The 16,092-nt window shown below is 40.4% G+C and overlaps 1 protein-coding gene across 1 annotated transcript in view; it reads left to right on the top strand.

The window, feature by feature from the left end:
• Nucleotides 1-16,092, top strand: part of SCUBE1 (signal peptide, CUB domain and EGF like domain containing 1) — a 266,991-nt gene that overhangs the window by 101,985 nt on the left and 148,914 nt on the right. The gene's annotated exons all lie outside the window — the stretch shown is intronic.

Genomic DNA, 16,092 nt, shown 5'->3' on the forward strand with positions numbered 1-16,092 from the left:
TGATAGTCGCTTTTTAAATAGGGAATAAGCATTGCTTTTTGCAGAAGCATTTCTTGCTTCCAGGCTGAACACATCTTAATTCTTCCTTTTTCTAAAGATGAGGGTAGGTTCTATGAAGTCCTCTGCTTTCTAGTAAGCATACTAGATGGCTGCAAACTCTGCTTAGAAAGTATAAAAAAACATGCAAAGCAGCATGGATAAAAAAAAATACTGCATTTAAAGACATAATTAACTTATTTATAGGTTTTTCTGTGGTATTAATTGCTGTAGGAACATGCATTGATACCTTGTAAATAGGAATAAATTTTTCCTCAGAAAGTCCTGTAAGGAAAGGAAATACAATTTTCTTTGTTCTATGGATCAGTAACTAGGACAAACAGATGAAGTTACTTCTGAGTCTTCACACAAGGTATCTCAATTGAGGTGGGAATAGTACCCTTCTGCATCTCTGCTTTTATTTCAAATAGGCTGTGTGGGTTTGGTTTCTCTTACAGAAAAATAGCGATTATGAAGTTTGGACATCTGTAATATGATATTTCAATTGATTATTTTGTATGTCAGACATCTTGAAGATAACTGTAAAAGTAGGTTTTGATGATTCAATGTAGTTTATGATTCTTCAGCAGCTGATTTTTTGATTGAGAAGAACCCTGGGAAGCAGAGGGAAATTCTGGTCAGAAATCAGGACAGAAATGAAATTCGTAGTGTGCATGATAGGTTCCATGGAGCATTCTGCTGAGCAGACACAAGTGTGCCACAAGTGTGGCAGACACAACACTGTGTCAGCTGTGAATTGAATAGTAAAATCCTGGCTGTGTCCACAACCTTGGAGGTGTGCTTGTGGTAGAAGGCCTGATTTTCCAGCCCAAATAATCTAAATTAGCTTTTTATTTGTCTGTTCTCAGATGGTACTTTGCATCTCTTGACAAAGTGGCTAAGTTACATGGTAACCCCTGTGGGAGAGGAGAAGGTGGCACTTTCCCCAGAGCATCTGAACCTGTTCCAGGAGTGGTATTGATTTGCCAGCTCTGGTAGATGGAGCAAAGCAGCAATTCCAGCTGGGCATTTGGGAGCCTGCAGCCAAAGGAGAAACTTCTGAGACAAACCAAGAACTGATAAGTCTTTGAGAAGCCTGTATATCAAATCAGTATAAAAGTTCATGTTTGAAGTCACAGAATTTCATTTTTTCTAAGGTCTAAGGTTTAGACCTAAATCCAAGTATCTTGAAGTGGTCTTTAAAATCTCTTGGCCTGTTTTTAGAGAGAAGAGGTTTAACCCTGACAGGCGGGCTTAATTCCTGGCTGGGTGGTAGTAATCTGCAGTCTGACTCAGATGAAAAAACTAACATTAGTATATATATAGCATCACAGAATCATTTAGGTTGGAAAAACCCTCCAAGATCATAGAGTTTAACCTTTAGATCATTGAGTCCAACTTTTAAATGTATGTATATCACATCATATTATTCAATCATTTTTCAGTAGATGTTCCAGTGTTCTATGTTTTGGGGTTTTTTGTTTTTTTTTTTTTTCAAAATAAACCCAAACCCATTAGAAATTAAAATCTACCTGTTCCTACCCTGCTGTTCAAATGTACTCACTGGGACTTGGGATTGTGGCTTCATCTGAATATCAACATGAAGTGAGAGGAGAGTTGCAAGTGTGTGAGAAATTATTCCTAAAGCTGACATATATGTCTTGTCCAGAAGTGTCACATAACTCAGGATTGCATAATCACTAGTATGATTAAAGAGACCAGGGTCTTCCTTTTAATTTAGCTGTATTTTTCTTCTCCTGACAGCTGTGCACAATTGTTACTTGCTTAAACTCCAAGCAAATGCTGGTATTTCTGATGTTTATTTTTCTTAATGTTTCCCAACAGTTTAAATAGATGTTTTTTTAATATGAACATTTTTAATATAAAACTAAACAGCTTCTGAAAAGTTGTTTTTAGTTTCATAAAAGCAAATATTTGAAAGAGGAGCTGGAAAATGGTTCATTTCCTTGGCCATCTTCCTGTTTTCCTTGGCCTTCTTTCCTAGTTCCAGAAGACTATTATGTGAGCTGACAGTTAAGTGTTGTCCTTCCCTAGCATATTAACAGATCTTCTAATAACATCATCAGTCATAAACTCTCTTCCAGATTTTCCTGGTTAGTAATTCCAAGCTCCCTGGAAGATGGAGGAAGGTTGAATACATCCAACAGCCTTCATTTTATCACTCTTTTATTTTTTTATGAAAACAAATGTAAAATTATGGTATTTTTCTTGAGAAAGCTAATAACCTAAATCTTGAAGTTCTTACTCATTTGCAGGCTTTTAGTTGAACAGGATTTTGGGACTTGCCAGGTGGTTTATGCCTTAAGAGAAGCAGGCCAGACCCCAAATCAGGTCTCAGTAGCTGAGTAGCAAGAATCTTTTCTAATTGTGAGGGGTCCAGGCCACAAGATGGGAATGGGAATGTATAAAATATATATGTATAGACAAGATGAGAACTGTTGAAATGCAAGGTTTGACAACATGTTTATCTGTGTTTTTTAAACCCTTGTGAGCTCTGCCTTTGTGCAAAAGATGACAGGCAGTGATCGGGTCCTTGGGGTGTAATAAAATACTTGAGATGAGGGGAGCTTCTGGTATTTAGCTCCTGAACCTTCCCAAAACAAATTGCAGTGAGCACATTCACACAAATTCATGCTACAAGTTGCGCTGCCTTGTAGTGACGGATGTGTTCTTGCAGAATGAAAAGCTTGAAAGCATTTTTTGAAGTTCTTTGGTTTTCAGATGCAAGCGTAAGTGAAAAAATAAATTTGTTTTCTGATATATTTCTTCAGCCAACTGATTTTTACCATATTCCTGTTTTCAGATATTTTACCAGTCTTGTTTGGTCTGTACATTAGATTAATAAGAAAAGCTGTGATTCATCACAGCAGTTTAAAGTATCCGGTCTTTGTGGTATAGTAGCATGAATCAGATTTTAGAACATGTATTGCTATTCTGTAGTTTGTGCTGAATGATGACTTGGTGCTGAGAAAATATGGATATCTAGGATGGAAGTGTTCTAGAGACAATTCTCTGTTAGATGTTTACATGCAACTTCTGTGTGCGTGTGTTTACTTTTGTTACTTGGCTGCCTGCATCTTGTGAAAGTCCATGGTGTCGAGTGGTAGCAGGCAGTTAGAGAACTCAATTAAACCTCTCTTTCAAGATGGGATTGTAATATCTTGGTTCTGATGATCTTCCAACATCCAGTAAAAATCTGGAAGTCTCTGTGATTAATGGAAAGGTCTTTGGTATCCAGCCCTCTCTGAAGCTGGTATCTCAACACTCTGCTTTCCTTATCTTGCTTTTTCTATGTCTGTATAAAGTTTCCCCCCTTAAAAGTACCCTAATGTGGGTCACCCCACATTAATCTTTGGAGTTCAAATGGGATATAACTTTCTTTACATGTTAATTTGCCATCTCTTTGCTTTCTTAAGACAATGTGATCTGAGAAATACTGAAACAAGTGAGTATAAATCAGCATAGACCAAAGTTTTTTGTTAGGTATGGGGAAATAATCAAAAGTTTACAATAAATCTTGATGGCTGTCAGCTATGAAGTTAGATTCTCAGACTGTCAAAATAAATTAGGAAACTGGGAGCTGTCTGACAGCAGCATCAATCTCAGTCTCTTTTTTCTGCAAGTCTTCTTGTTGTCTGAGCCTTTTTCTTTTCTTTTTTCAAATACTTACTCCCTCCCTGGAGGAGGTAATTAATCACAGCAAAGATTTCTCTACATGGAACACTCAGGAAAGTAAAGAATAAGCAGCTTAGAGTGTGAAGCTAATATCTATAAGTTAAATTCCATATGGATGCTCTTAGTGTGATGTGGCTGTAGTTGGTGTCTTGGTTCAACAAGCTCAGAGATACTGCTTTACCTGATTTATGTTAGTTTTGTGTCTTTTGTTAACTGATTTTAACTGTCTCATAATAGCAAAATTTCTGAGCCAGTGTGGCCTATATTGATGTATACCTTAAAGGAAAAACTATAAAATACATTGAATTTATTAAAGCTTTGGGAGCTGCATTGTGTTTAGTGCTTACTTAAACCAAGGGAGAATGTGTGTTCACCTGAGAGTGCAGGATTCCAGCCTATAATGGGTATGTCAGGTGTGTGTGGCATTCAAACCGTCCATAATGGAATGGTGCCTTTTTCAGCCCTAGAAATGACATAGATCCAGTTGAAACATTGAGTTCATATGGATTACAAAGAGACATCAGACAAGGAAGTCGTCTGATCCCTGATTTCAAAGAGAGTCATTGTCGAACTATGCTTAGAATGCAGTCAGTTCTTGGCAGTGTTGATTTATGATAAACAATATGATTTATACAGTCAAGAAACAGCCATCATGAAGAGTATCTGCTACATAGTTGCTGACTGTATTAGAAAATAGGACCTAACACTTTTCCCATAGGAATGAATTCTCGCTTAAAGGTTGGTAGTGAATTTCTTGTTAAGTAGATTTTTAGGGTCTCAAATTTCCGTAGTGCCCTGCCTTTGCTGTCTAATACTCTCCATTAATTTCTACATCTTCACATTATTCTTTTGACTTCAGTGTGCAGTGTGCAAACTTGAAAGTATGGATCAAACTACAAGACCGAGGTAGACACTTACTTTTACTGCTTTCATTACTTTCTGCAGACTTCAATTCTTTTTCAAGCATCTCAAAATATTCCCCGTTCCTTACTGGAGTTAGATTAGAGCATAAGAGGTAGTTTTGCATAAAAGAGGAGCAGGAAGGAACATGGAGTAGTTGATGGCAGCATGTTTTAATACGACTTTTTTGATGACTGTAGGTAACATCAAAACAATAATAACAATAATTACTCATTAAAAAGTCACTGGACTTACTTTTACAAGAATGATTGGAGAATTTACAATGTTTGGAATTAAAGCAAAATTTATGATTAAGAGGCCTTATAAGATATGGAAAGAAATTATTAGAAACCATTCAAGTCTTCAAAAAGGGCAAGAAGGAAGACGCAGGAAACTACAGGTCAGTCAGCCTCACCATCCCCGGAAGGGTGATAGAGCAGCTCATCTTAGATGACCATGTGGAGGAAAGGAATCATAAAATCAGAATGGTTTGGGTTGGAAGGGACCTTAAAGATCATTCAGTTCCACCACCTGCTATGGGCAGGGACACCTTCCACTATCCCAGGTTGCTCTGAGCCCCACACAACCTGGCCTGGAATACTTCCAGGGATGGGCCAGACACAGCTTCTCTGGGCAATCTTTGCCAGGGCCTCCCCACTCTCACTGGGAAGAATTTCTTTGTAATTTCAAATCTAAATCTACCCTCCTTAACTTAAAGCCATTTTCCCTTGTCCTGTCACTGCATGTACTTGCAAAAGGCCCCTCTCTGGCTTTCCTGTAGGCTCACTTCAGCTACTGAAAGGCCACTGTGAGGTCTACCCTTCCCTTCTCCAGGCTGAACAATCCTAATTCCCTCAGCCTTTCCTCCCAGCAGAGCTGCTCCATCCCTCTGATTGACTTGGTGTCCCTGCTCTGGCCTGGCTGCAGCAGCTCCCTGTCCTTCCTGTGCTGGGCCAAGGGCTGGATGCAGCCCTGCAGGGGGAGCTCAGCAGAGCCGGGCAGAGGGGCAGAATCCCCCTCCCCTGCCACCCTGGGGCTCTGGGTGCTGCCCAGCACAGGGGCTTTCTGAGTTGAGGCATGTCCTGCTCTCACCCACAGCACTCCCAGGTCCTTCTGCCAGGGCTGCTCCCTCTGCCCATCCCCACCTGGATCCATCACACACAGGGATGTGCCCAACACAGGGGCAGCACCAGCACTTGGTCTGGTTAAACCTCATGAGACTCCCATGGGCCACTGCTCAAGCTTGTCCAGGTCCCTCTGGATTGCCACTGCACTCTCAGCCTGGTGTCATCTGCAAAGCTGCTGAGGGTGCCCTCAATCCCTTTGCTTATGTTGTGGATTCACCAAGAAGTCACGCTTGGCCAGTTGGATAGCCTTCTGTGATGGAATGACGGGCTGGGGATGAGGGAGAGCAGTGGATGTTCTCTGCCTTGACTTCACAAAGGCTTTTGACACTGTCTCTCACAAGATCCTGGTGGGTGAGCTCGGGGCTTGCAGGTTGGCTGAGTGGGTAGTGAGGCACATTGAGAACTGACTGAACAGTAGAGCAGCAGTGCAGGGTTTGGCTGGAGATCTGTAGCCAGTGGTGTCCTCAGGGGTCAGCACTGGCCCCAGTATTATTCAACTTACTCATCAGACCCTGGGTGAAGGGGAGAGCATGTTTCCTGATGATCAAAAACAGTAAGGAGTGTCCTGGCACACCAGAAGGTGCTGCTATTCTGTGAAACCCAGACAGGCTGGGGAGCTGGGCAGAGAGGAACCCAGCAAAGTTCAGCAAAAGCAAGGGCAATGTCCTGCACCTGGGCAGGAACAATCCTGGGCTCCAGGATGGGCTGGGGTGACCTGCTGGAGAGCAGCTCTGAGGAGAGGGACTTGGGGGTCCTAGCAGTGCCAGCAGGTCAGGGAGTGATCCTGCCCCTCTGCTCAGCCCTGGGAGTCACATCTGCAGTGCTGTGTCCAGTCCTGGGATCCTCAAGACAGGAGGGACATGGAGCTCCTGGTGTGGGACCAGCAAAGGGCTGTATACATGATGAGGAGACTGGAGCACCTCTCCTGTGAGGAACCAAATGGAATCTGTGGTTTTGTGAAAGTCTAAGGGAGCAAGGATTGGTCACCCTGGGGAAGACATGATTGAGAGGGGATCTTAAAAATGCATACAAATATCTTAAGGGACAAGGGGCACAAACTGAAGCACAGAAAGTCTCCTTCTGAATATAAGGAAAAACTTCTTTATTGTGAGAGTGACAAAGCACTGGAACTGGCTTCCCAGAGAGGTTGTGGAGTCCTCTGGTGACATTCAAAACCTACCTGAACACAATCCTGTGCAACCTGCTTCAGGTGCCCCTTCTTCAGCAGGAGTGTTGGGCTAGATGATCTCCAGGGCTTCCTGCCAACCCTATCTGTTCTGTGTTTCTGTAATGAAAATATATTTTGTTAAATAAATGAGTCCATATTATGCCATAGGATGGAGCAAAAATGTTCGAAAAAGTTGAGAAACTGTTTAAGTACTTGTGTCGTTTGTTTTGGAGGCATAATTAAGAAACTGCTTCTGAAATTAATCAGAAACTCTGTAAAAATTAGGAGTATGACAGCAGTGAAAGGGTTCTGGGCCCAACTAAGGATTTAGGAGGATTGGATTTGTAGTGTGACCAGTCATGTAGAGCTTGTTGGATAAGATGCTAAGCACTCTGGTCCCAGTGCATCAAAACTTCTGTGTGCACAACAGGTACAAGTCATTATATCTTCCTGCCTGTACAGCTGCAGTGCTTTCTTAAATAGGCCTGAGAGTGGCTATATGTCACCAAGTGTTATTCAGTACTTTTAAAAAAACTCTAAAACTTCTTGTATGAATGTGTTAGGGAAGTCTAAGAGACTTGGTTTTAGTCACTTTTAAAATAATTTGAAGAACGCCTACAAACTAAAAAACCTGAGTGGGCCAGGGGCTCAGGCTGTTAATGACTGCACATTGAAAGAATGTGATACTCATTCTTGTGCTCCGAAATTACATGAATACCCCAGGCAAGGACTGAGTTTTGCTTTGAGTAGATTCCTGCAAGTGTCCACTTCATTTCACACAGGCTCTGTGTCTGAGTGGGACCTCAGGGCTTTCAAGTTGCAAAATTTGTCAGTAGGTGGTCAGTCCATTTGCCTTAACATGTTAATAGTTTTCCCTCTGATTTAAGGTTCTGCACAACCAGTATTAGATATCTGAGTTGAAGGTAAGAAGGCTTTCAGTGGAGTAAGTTTCCCACAAAAAGCTCTATATCGTTCCTGTAATTTACAGATTAATTTACATGCAAGAATCTATTGGATTGGATCCAGCAGAGGGCTGTGAAGGTGATCAGGGGACTAGAACATCTCTCGTATGAGGAGAAAATCCATTTATGTGTTCCCAAGTCCTGTCAAAAAGAATACGCAGGTCTGGTGAATTTTACAGGAAAAGTTAAGGAGTTAAGGTGGTGGTTTGTTTTGATTTATTTTGGGTTCTTTGTTTGTGTTGGCTTTACACTACCAAGCCATCTCCAAACCCATTAAATTCATGCCTTCTTTACATAAATATGATATTCCTCAAGTCAGGTTTTTTGACTGCTGTTGCTTTTCCATGGTAATTCCCAGCTCAGGGCAAAGCTGGTCTGTCTTTATAAGAGGTAAATGTGGCTGATGTGTCCATCCGTCGAGTTGCTTAGCACTAACACAACTTACTGCAGCTTACCTGTTCTAATGGGTGGCGGCTGCTTAGCTGGTGCACAGGTGTCCAACTGTTTTCTTAAACACAGGTAGTCAAAAAACCCAACCAACCAGTCCAGCTTTGTACTGTGTGATAACAGCACAACTGGGTTGAGTGGTAAGCTAATGTTGCCATTTCATATTAAAAAAAAATTGCTATTTGCTGTAAGATCTTAAATATGTTTCAGGTATTTATGTCCAGAGATATCAGAGAAAATATTAAATATTAAATAGTGGGTTTTGTGGCTCATGTTTAGGAGAGTGGAAATCCTGAACTCATTTCCCAGGTGGCAAAAATGCCCATTTTCCCAAATATTTAGTGCCAAAGGAAGCATTCATTCTCTGAAACTATTCAGAAACTGAGACTGTGTTTATAAAACACTTTTCACTCATGGAGATACTTTCAAGAAAAAGTAATTATTTTAATATGACCTACAGGAAGGATTTCAGCACATACAAAACATTTTCAGCACTTTCCCCAAGAAGTTTAATGAGTAGATATGTCTGACTAAGCAAATTTACCTGAATAAGCCAATATTTTTCTTCTCCTGCTATAGTTCTCATTTCACTGTATTGAAATTTGCTTGTGTGTGCTTGAGTCTCTCCCATTTGTTCCACTTTTCATGGACCTCAAGTATTATCCATATAGAGCATAAGAATGACTTCATAGCCTACAGGATGCTGCAGTGCTTAGGTTAAAATCACACATCTGAATCTAGAGAGGCCCCTAACTGTGTTACTGATAGATAACAATGAAAATCTTCAATGTAGCCATTTCCTAGGCTTTTATTACCAGAGCTCAGGAACGAAGTACTTCATGTGGTATAGACCTGGAAAATGGAAACTACCAGCTTGGGACAGAGATACTGTATGTATGCAATGTAATTTTCATGTCAAGTTTCATGGTTTGTTTAACCCACAGCAAAATCTTTTGCCATTATTGAAACAATAATAACAATACAACAAGAACACCAACAGCAAGCAGTTTTGAGTCAATGCAAACCAGATTTTTCTTATCTTGGTAGGGTCTATAAGTAAATGCCAAAGAAAGCAGGTATAAGCAGTAATTATCCTGGAAGAAGGATAGTTCAGTTCAGCCTGCAGCAGTTAATAATGCAAAGGAAAAAGACAAAGTAAGGGGCATTCTTATAATGGACTAAATAATTTACTTAATTTATCTCAAATTTTTCCTTCAATTGATCTGGACTGCTGCTTGTTTGTATCTGTAATTGGCTTCCCTCCACTAGTTTAGGGAGTAATGTTAATTCAGCATTTACCACTTGGAGTGCCTACATATAATTCCATATGTCAGTGGAAACTGCAAACTTACACTAATGGGGCTGTGTATGTCTGTGCCGCACAGAAAGAACTTCATGCCAAGCTAGAGGCTTCTGGCATTCCCTAGACAGTGGCACAGATGTAAAGAAGTGTGATCCAATTCACACAAAATTGTCTTAAAACCTGAATCAAAAGAGTGGATAACATGAACAAGTAATTGAGCAGGAACTTTGTTGTGTTTAGGCACCGTTGTCAGGAGGCTACATCTGAAAGGATAGAAGCTAAGAAATCACATTCAGGGACTTGGATGTTTATTTTGGAAGTTCTCAAAGCTGTGAAAAGGGTTTTGGTGTCTTAAGAGGACAGATAGTCATCCCCAGTTGTTTTAGAGAGGAATAAACAAGGGACATCAAGACAGTTGAACTTGATGCAACACCCACACAATATCCATGGGGCTGTTACCCTCAGCTCAGCAAATGGGCAGCAGTCTCAGCAGAGTTTAACTGTGAGTGACACGTGTATTTCCTGGGCTGTACCTGTTTCTTAGAGCAAGGAAGTCTCTTGCATCTTCATTTACACCGTGTTTGCGTACTGTGAAGTGTAAGACATTCCACTGTGTGTCACAAAATAGCTACAGAAAAGATTTGAAGCGTCCTTTTTAAGTTGTGCAGGCAAACAAGAAGCCCAGTCAGTGGGCACTGAGTGGGAGTGGATAGGTGATTGCAGCCCATTAAAAGACTGAATTCTCCAGGACAGATCACAGACATCACTTTAAGTGTTCTATCCTTGTACATAAGAGTGGTTCTAGGGATCAATTAATTAATCAATTATTTTAGAATTAGTTAGTATTCATCACCCAAGAGCATTCTTGTTACTGTTTCTTTATGCTTCCAGTCTGTAAAACGTGCTTTACTTTTGGGGAAAGGTAGTTTTTCACACTTCTTGTTGGTTTGGGGGGTGTTTTTTATGTCGAGTTCAGTAAACATTGACTACTGTAGGATCCATTTTCTGCAAGTGCATTTTTCCTCACCAAAGGCTCTAGTGAATATTTTTGCAACTGTGGGAGTGAACAAAGCATTGAATTCAGGGCTGTGGTGCTCTTTCTCCTTTTCTTCACCAGATTTTTCAGTTTCTGAAAGGAGGGGACAAAAAGTAGAATCTATGTACAAATAACAGAAAATTTACGCCTAGCTTTTAAATTTTTGGTGAAGTCAGATTTCAGATCTGGCGGAGATAGAAATGCTATGTACATAGGTAGCAATGTCTCTTGCCTCTAATATTTCTCCCTGCCATGCTCAGATGAAGTCAGTCTAAGGAAGATGGTTTGGCAGCTCTTTCAACTAGCAGTGATTCTTGTTTCCATGGCCCCCTCAGCTGCTGCAAGGGATCACCCTCCCTACCTTCACAGCATGTCACTGCTTGTAGGAGCATTCCATCGGGAGCACCTGCCTGCAGCCTCTGATCTGATACCACTTCTACATGCCAGATTCACTCTGGGCTTACATGGGTATCTTGAGATCCCATCTTCCAAGACACCCACTCCAACAGAGCATCACAGTACTTGGTGGATTAGAGAAGTGAGCAGAGTTGTTCCAAATGCTGCTCTTATTAAAGGTTAACTCCTAGAAATGAGCACATTTTGTTTTAAACATGATTTACTGTGGTCATCTGAATTGTTTCTGTGATTATCTTATTTGTATATTGCTGTGCTTCAGGGTTCACAATAGATAACAGAGACAGTACAAGGCTAAGGGGGATTTGTAAGATGAAGAAAAATGCAGAAAAGGCAAGTAGTGAATGAATATTTACTCTTCTTCACAATAATGGAATCTGGGGGTATTCATCCAGACTATGAAGCAGTATTTTAGAAACAAATGAAAGTATGGAGTATTTATAAAACTGATAATAAAATTAAATCTCATAATTGAATTGCAGAAGTAATTGCCCCATCTTGCTTGGCTCATTGGAGATTAGGGAAATCTACACAGGAAAGATCCAGCGGGACAGTGGTCTAAGGAGTGATTTAGGAAAGTTGATAGGTATATTATGGCTGAAACCTGTGAGAACATGTCTGCAATGATTCTGTTCAGTTTTTACAGTCTTCTCCTGAGTATCAGCTACAAGGACAGTGTCAGAGATGCTGGGTAGATGTGATTTTGGATTTTGACTGTAGTAAATCCAGGAATGTGATTTTTTAAAATTTTAATTAGACTTTCAGACAGTTTTCTGACTAAAAATATTCAGAATATAATAATTTTAAAATTCCAGAATTAGGCACTTTTCCATGCTTGTGGTTGCTAATATTTTCCCTTATAAATGAAAAATATCCTAAGTGGTGTTTTGATACTAACATTTGAGAAAAGTCTGCAATATTGATATCAGTGCTTCATCTTTCTGTCATGATGTTCTACGCTGGTAAAATAGGCATCTTAGAGATATCTTCCAAAAGTTTTCAAGAGTAGCTTAGAGGGGAAAAAATAGCAGGATCAGCTCCCTGGATCATGAGTCAAAATCCTGTTTTTAGAAGTCTGGTGCTACAGCAAGTGCATTTAACTATGTTTCCTAAGTGCTTTGGAGATTTTGAAGACTCAGATTTCTGAGGAGCTTAAGTGTTTATGAAAATGTTGACAAGAAAGAAAAATGTCAGAAGGAAGGAAGAGAAGATCAGGGGAGGAGGAAAACAGTGGACATACTGTTCCTGGCATTGACTCTGTGTAGTGTTTCCACTTTTGTGTCTTCCTGCTCATGGTTTCAGGTACCCTTAGCAGACCTTTCTCCCTCCATAGTATCCAAACAGGACACTTCACTGGAAGAGCTTCCCTAGGCCAAACACTTCAGGAAGCTCTGTGCCAAATCAGGGTGAAACACCAGTGAAGTTAATTTGAAAAATTCATCAGATAAATTAAATGAGAAACTGAAAACATTTGTTTATTTAATATATAAAACATTCGTCTTTATCAGCTGCAATATTTCCTACCCTTTGATACTGTTCCACACTACCACTCCAGAGGATCTCATCTTACTAAGGTACTGAGCACGAGTTTGATTATATGAAGGCAGTGGGCCAAAAAGCTAGAGGTCTTATGCAAATTGAAATCTGCTTCTGATATATAGATATAGATTAGCTATATATCTATGCATTTATGCAGCCTTTATCCCTCTGTTTCTGTTGAAAGATCCTCCTCCTTTCCCAGCCTTTCCCTGAGCTGGCTCCTGCCCTGGACCTGGTTGTCCTTGATGAGGACTGGCCACTCGAACGTCCAGGAGCTCTTCTCCCTGCAAAGATAGGTTTGTCACTGGTCTAAATTCTGTAGCAGCAATTCTTGCTTTTGTGCTGGTTGTCATCTGTGCCATTTATTTGTGCTGGTAAGGAGCAGCTAAGAGCTGTAGAAACGGAGCTATTTCTAGGTGTTTCCAGCAGCAGTTGTCTTTGGCAAACAGAATCACAGGACAGCTCTTTGTAATGAGCATTACAGAGAACGGCTTAAGGACATGTATTCACTCTCTACTAGTTCTTCCATCCTCTTTTTGAGGATGAGGGTTGGGGAAGCCATCAGATGGAACAACCATCTGAGCTCAGCTCAGGTGAGAATCTTTCAACCTTATTTTGTGGGTTTGGATTGTGAAGACTTGCCGAAATTTTCCTGCATCAGTGTGGTTTTGAGACTCAGCTGGATAATGTACATTAGGAAACAGCACACTCTTGGGTGGGGAGGCCAAACTGAAACTTTTGTCATAGAAGAAGACTAGGAAATGGACTTGACTTTCCATACACTAGTTTTGAAGGAATGGAGTCTTCCCCCTGCTACCTTGAGACTGCTGTCCTCAGAGAGACGTTCTAATCCAGAATTATTAGTGGTACCTGATTTTGTGCAAATGTTTATGAAAGAAGACCTGTCTATTTGATCTAAAATAAGAGAAAATTTCTGTTTTATTAACAACAGAGTAATAAACCGAGTAAACTTTGTATTTGTGCTCAGTTTAAAAGTTTTTAATATGGTTTTAGTTAGGCCTTAGAGTAGGTGTTTGAGTGAAAGGATTTTATGCCATGACTTTTTCCAAATCTCTAGTTCAGCCCTGGGGACCAGGTATAAACTGTCACACAGACTTATCACCAATTAAAGCTCCTGAGAATCTACCCTCAGTTTTTTTCAAAACAGTGAACAGCCATGTTTGACATATAGAGAGCTAGCAAAACTGGAGCTAAAAAAGCCTTATTGAAAAACTGACTGCTTATTTTAGTGTTTCTATGGAACTTAATCCCAAAAAATTCAGTCTCATCCATGCTGCACTATTGATGTTTCCACATTCAGGTGGATAACTTGAGCTGGATTAATGAGAAATGCACAATGAAAAAAAGGAAATAGGCCCTTGGGAAGGTATTTCATTTGTGAGCTTTGAAAAAAATCAGAGAAAAATTCAAGAATTACTGTGCCAGATATACCAAAGCTTGAGCTTCTTGTAGTCAATGGAGTTCTCTTGCATAACTTCAGAAGACTATTTTATGCTGTTCTCTCAACTGGGTTATTAATAAACTGATAGGCTGATCATAAAGTGATGTTATTGGAATGGAAGTTTACCAAGTGAAGAATTCAGTAAATATTTTCCAGGCATCCATTTCCAATACATTGCTTGGTGTGGTGGATAGTAAGCAATACTGCCTTTTAAGACTGCAGTAATACAAAATGCTCCAAAAAGCCTAACCCTAGTAGGACTGAGACCTGAGAAGAGAACATGTAAATCCTGCACCATCAGGCCAAGATCCATTGCAAGGCATGTAGTACAGAAACAGAGTAGTCCTAGATCCCAGCTCTTTTCTTTCTTCAAGTCCTTCTCATAAATGCATATTAAAATAATTTTGAGGCAACTAATTGAACACAATTGGAAGAAATCCCTCATAGAAAAGCTTTTTAAAGAGCTTTGATTGTAATAATTCTAGCATACAGATTTGGGGCTTGGTGGTAAATTGATCTCTTTATGGAAGTGGTAAAACATTAGCATTTGCTATCAAGAGCAGAAAAAAAAAAGCTTACAAATCATTGCATTAGTTTCAGATTATTCATCAGAGTTGAAAGGCAACTGCTTGAGTTAATTTGTGTTACCATAAACAGGGCTCTGGGAAGACCACATACTTTGGAGGATAATTTGGGGTTTGTGCATGTGCCAACTGAGACATTCCTTCAGAAAATGTTCAGCTAATTTTCCAGAGAGGAGAATCTAGATTCCAGGCTGCTGTTCTGAAGGAGCAAGTTTGATCTGGCACTGATAGGGCAGCAAGGCCTGCTGACTGACAGAGGAAGGGTCTAACCAAGATGTCTTATTTATTTTCCTTCTTGTGCAGCGATAGGCAAGGAAAGTCTTCACTTCCCCTTTTCCTCAACATTCCCAAAATCTCTGATGGGGGTCGTGAAAATGCTCAGATCTGGAAAAGAGTACGAACTGAAGGTGGGGAGGATTTTGATACAGAGAATTTGCCTCAGTTGCGCTTAACATTTTCTGGTAAATAAAAGGAGGACTGTCTATACACTTGCATTGTAGTTCAAGACAGAATGAGACTGCCTGGTTTCCCTGGGTGCTGCTGTAATTACCCCAGAGCTTTTTTCTCTGTGAGAAAGAGCTACAACTGCTGTCACACGAAGGCAGCACAAACAGCAGTAGCTGAGCAAGCTGCCAGAGCTCACAGCCAGCCCTGCATTCAGAGCTGCCAGGCCTTGCTTGCAACAGGACCAGCAAAAGCAGCTTGGGTTTACCTTAGTGTGTTGTGGCCAGTCCTGGGGGAATTAATTTCTACAGAAGCTGTGCCAGCTATTCTGAGGTTTGGAGTATTGTGGATCTTTTAGCTTTATTGTGGGTTTTTGCCCCTTCCAAAAATAAAATGAAATCAAAACACACACCAACTCTATTGCCGACATGTTGGCACATAGAAATAACTTAACTGGCTGAAGAGTCTTCATGGAAAAGGAAAACATGGAATTTTCAGGTGGCAAGAAAAAAGCAAAAAATAAATATGACTCACTTTCATGAGCAAAACAAGAGAATTGCAAAGTTGAATGTGGGCCAGATACGTAATAATGGCAGTGGTTTCCCAATGCTGATACCTATGTGTCTTTTAAACACTACAGCATAAAAACAGTTATGCCAAAGAGAAGTGATGGGGGATAGCCCTCAAAACAGCCAGTAGCTAATGCTGCCATTGTGGTTTTATATATTTGCCTACTAAAATGACAATACAGACATGGAACATTTAGGTTTAAGAAGCCTTCTTTTCACTAAACAACGTTAAATAAACTGACAAAGTAGGGGGTTATGACTCCAGTAATTGAAACATGTTGTTCTGTTCAAGACCAGAACTCTGTAAAGACTCTTTTCACCCAGTCATGCCCTTTGTGTTTGCCTGCTACCCCTGCTAGAAATTACTGTAGACCTGAAGTATGTCTTTCCAAGTGGAGTGGGAAT

This window comes from Pseudopodoces humilis, chromosome 5 (genome assembly GCF_049639895.1).
Source record: "Pseudopodoces humilis isolate 2021_Gansu_Grassland_sample_001 chromosome 5, ASM4963989v1, whole genome shotgun sequence".
NCBI lineage: Eukaryota > Metazoa > Chordata > Aves > Passeriformes > Paridae > Pseudopodoces > Pseudopodoces humilis.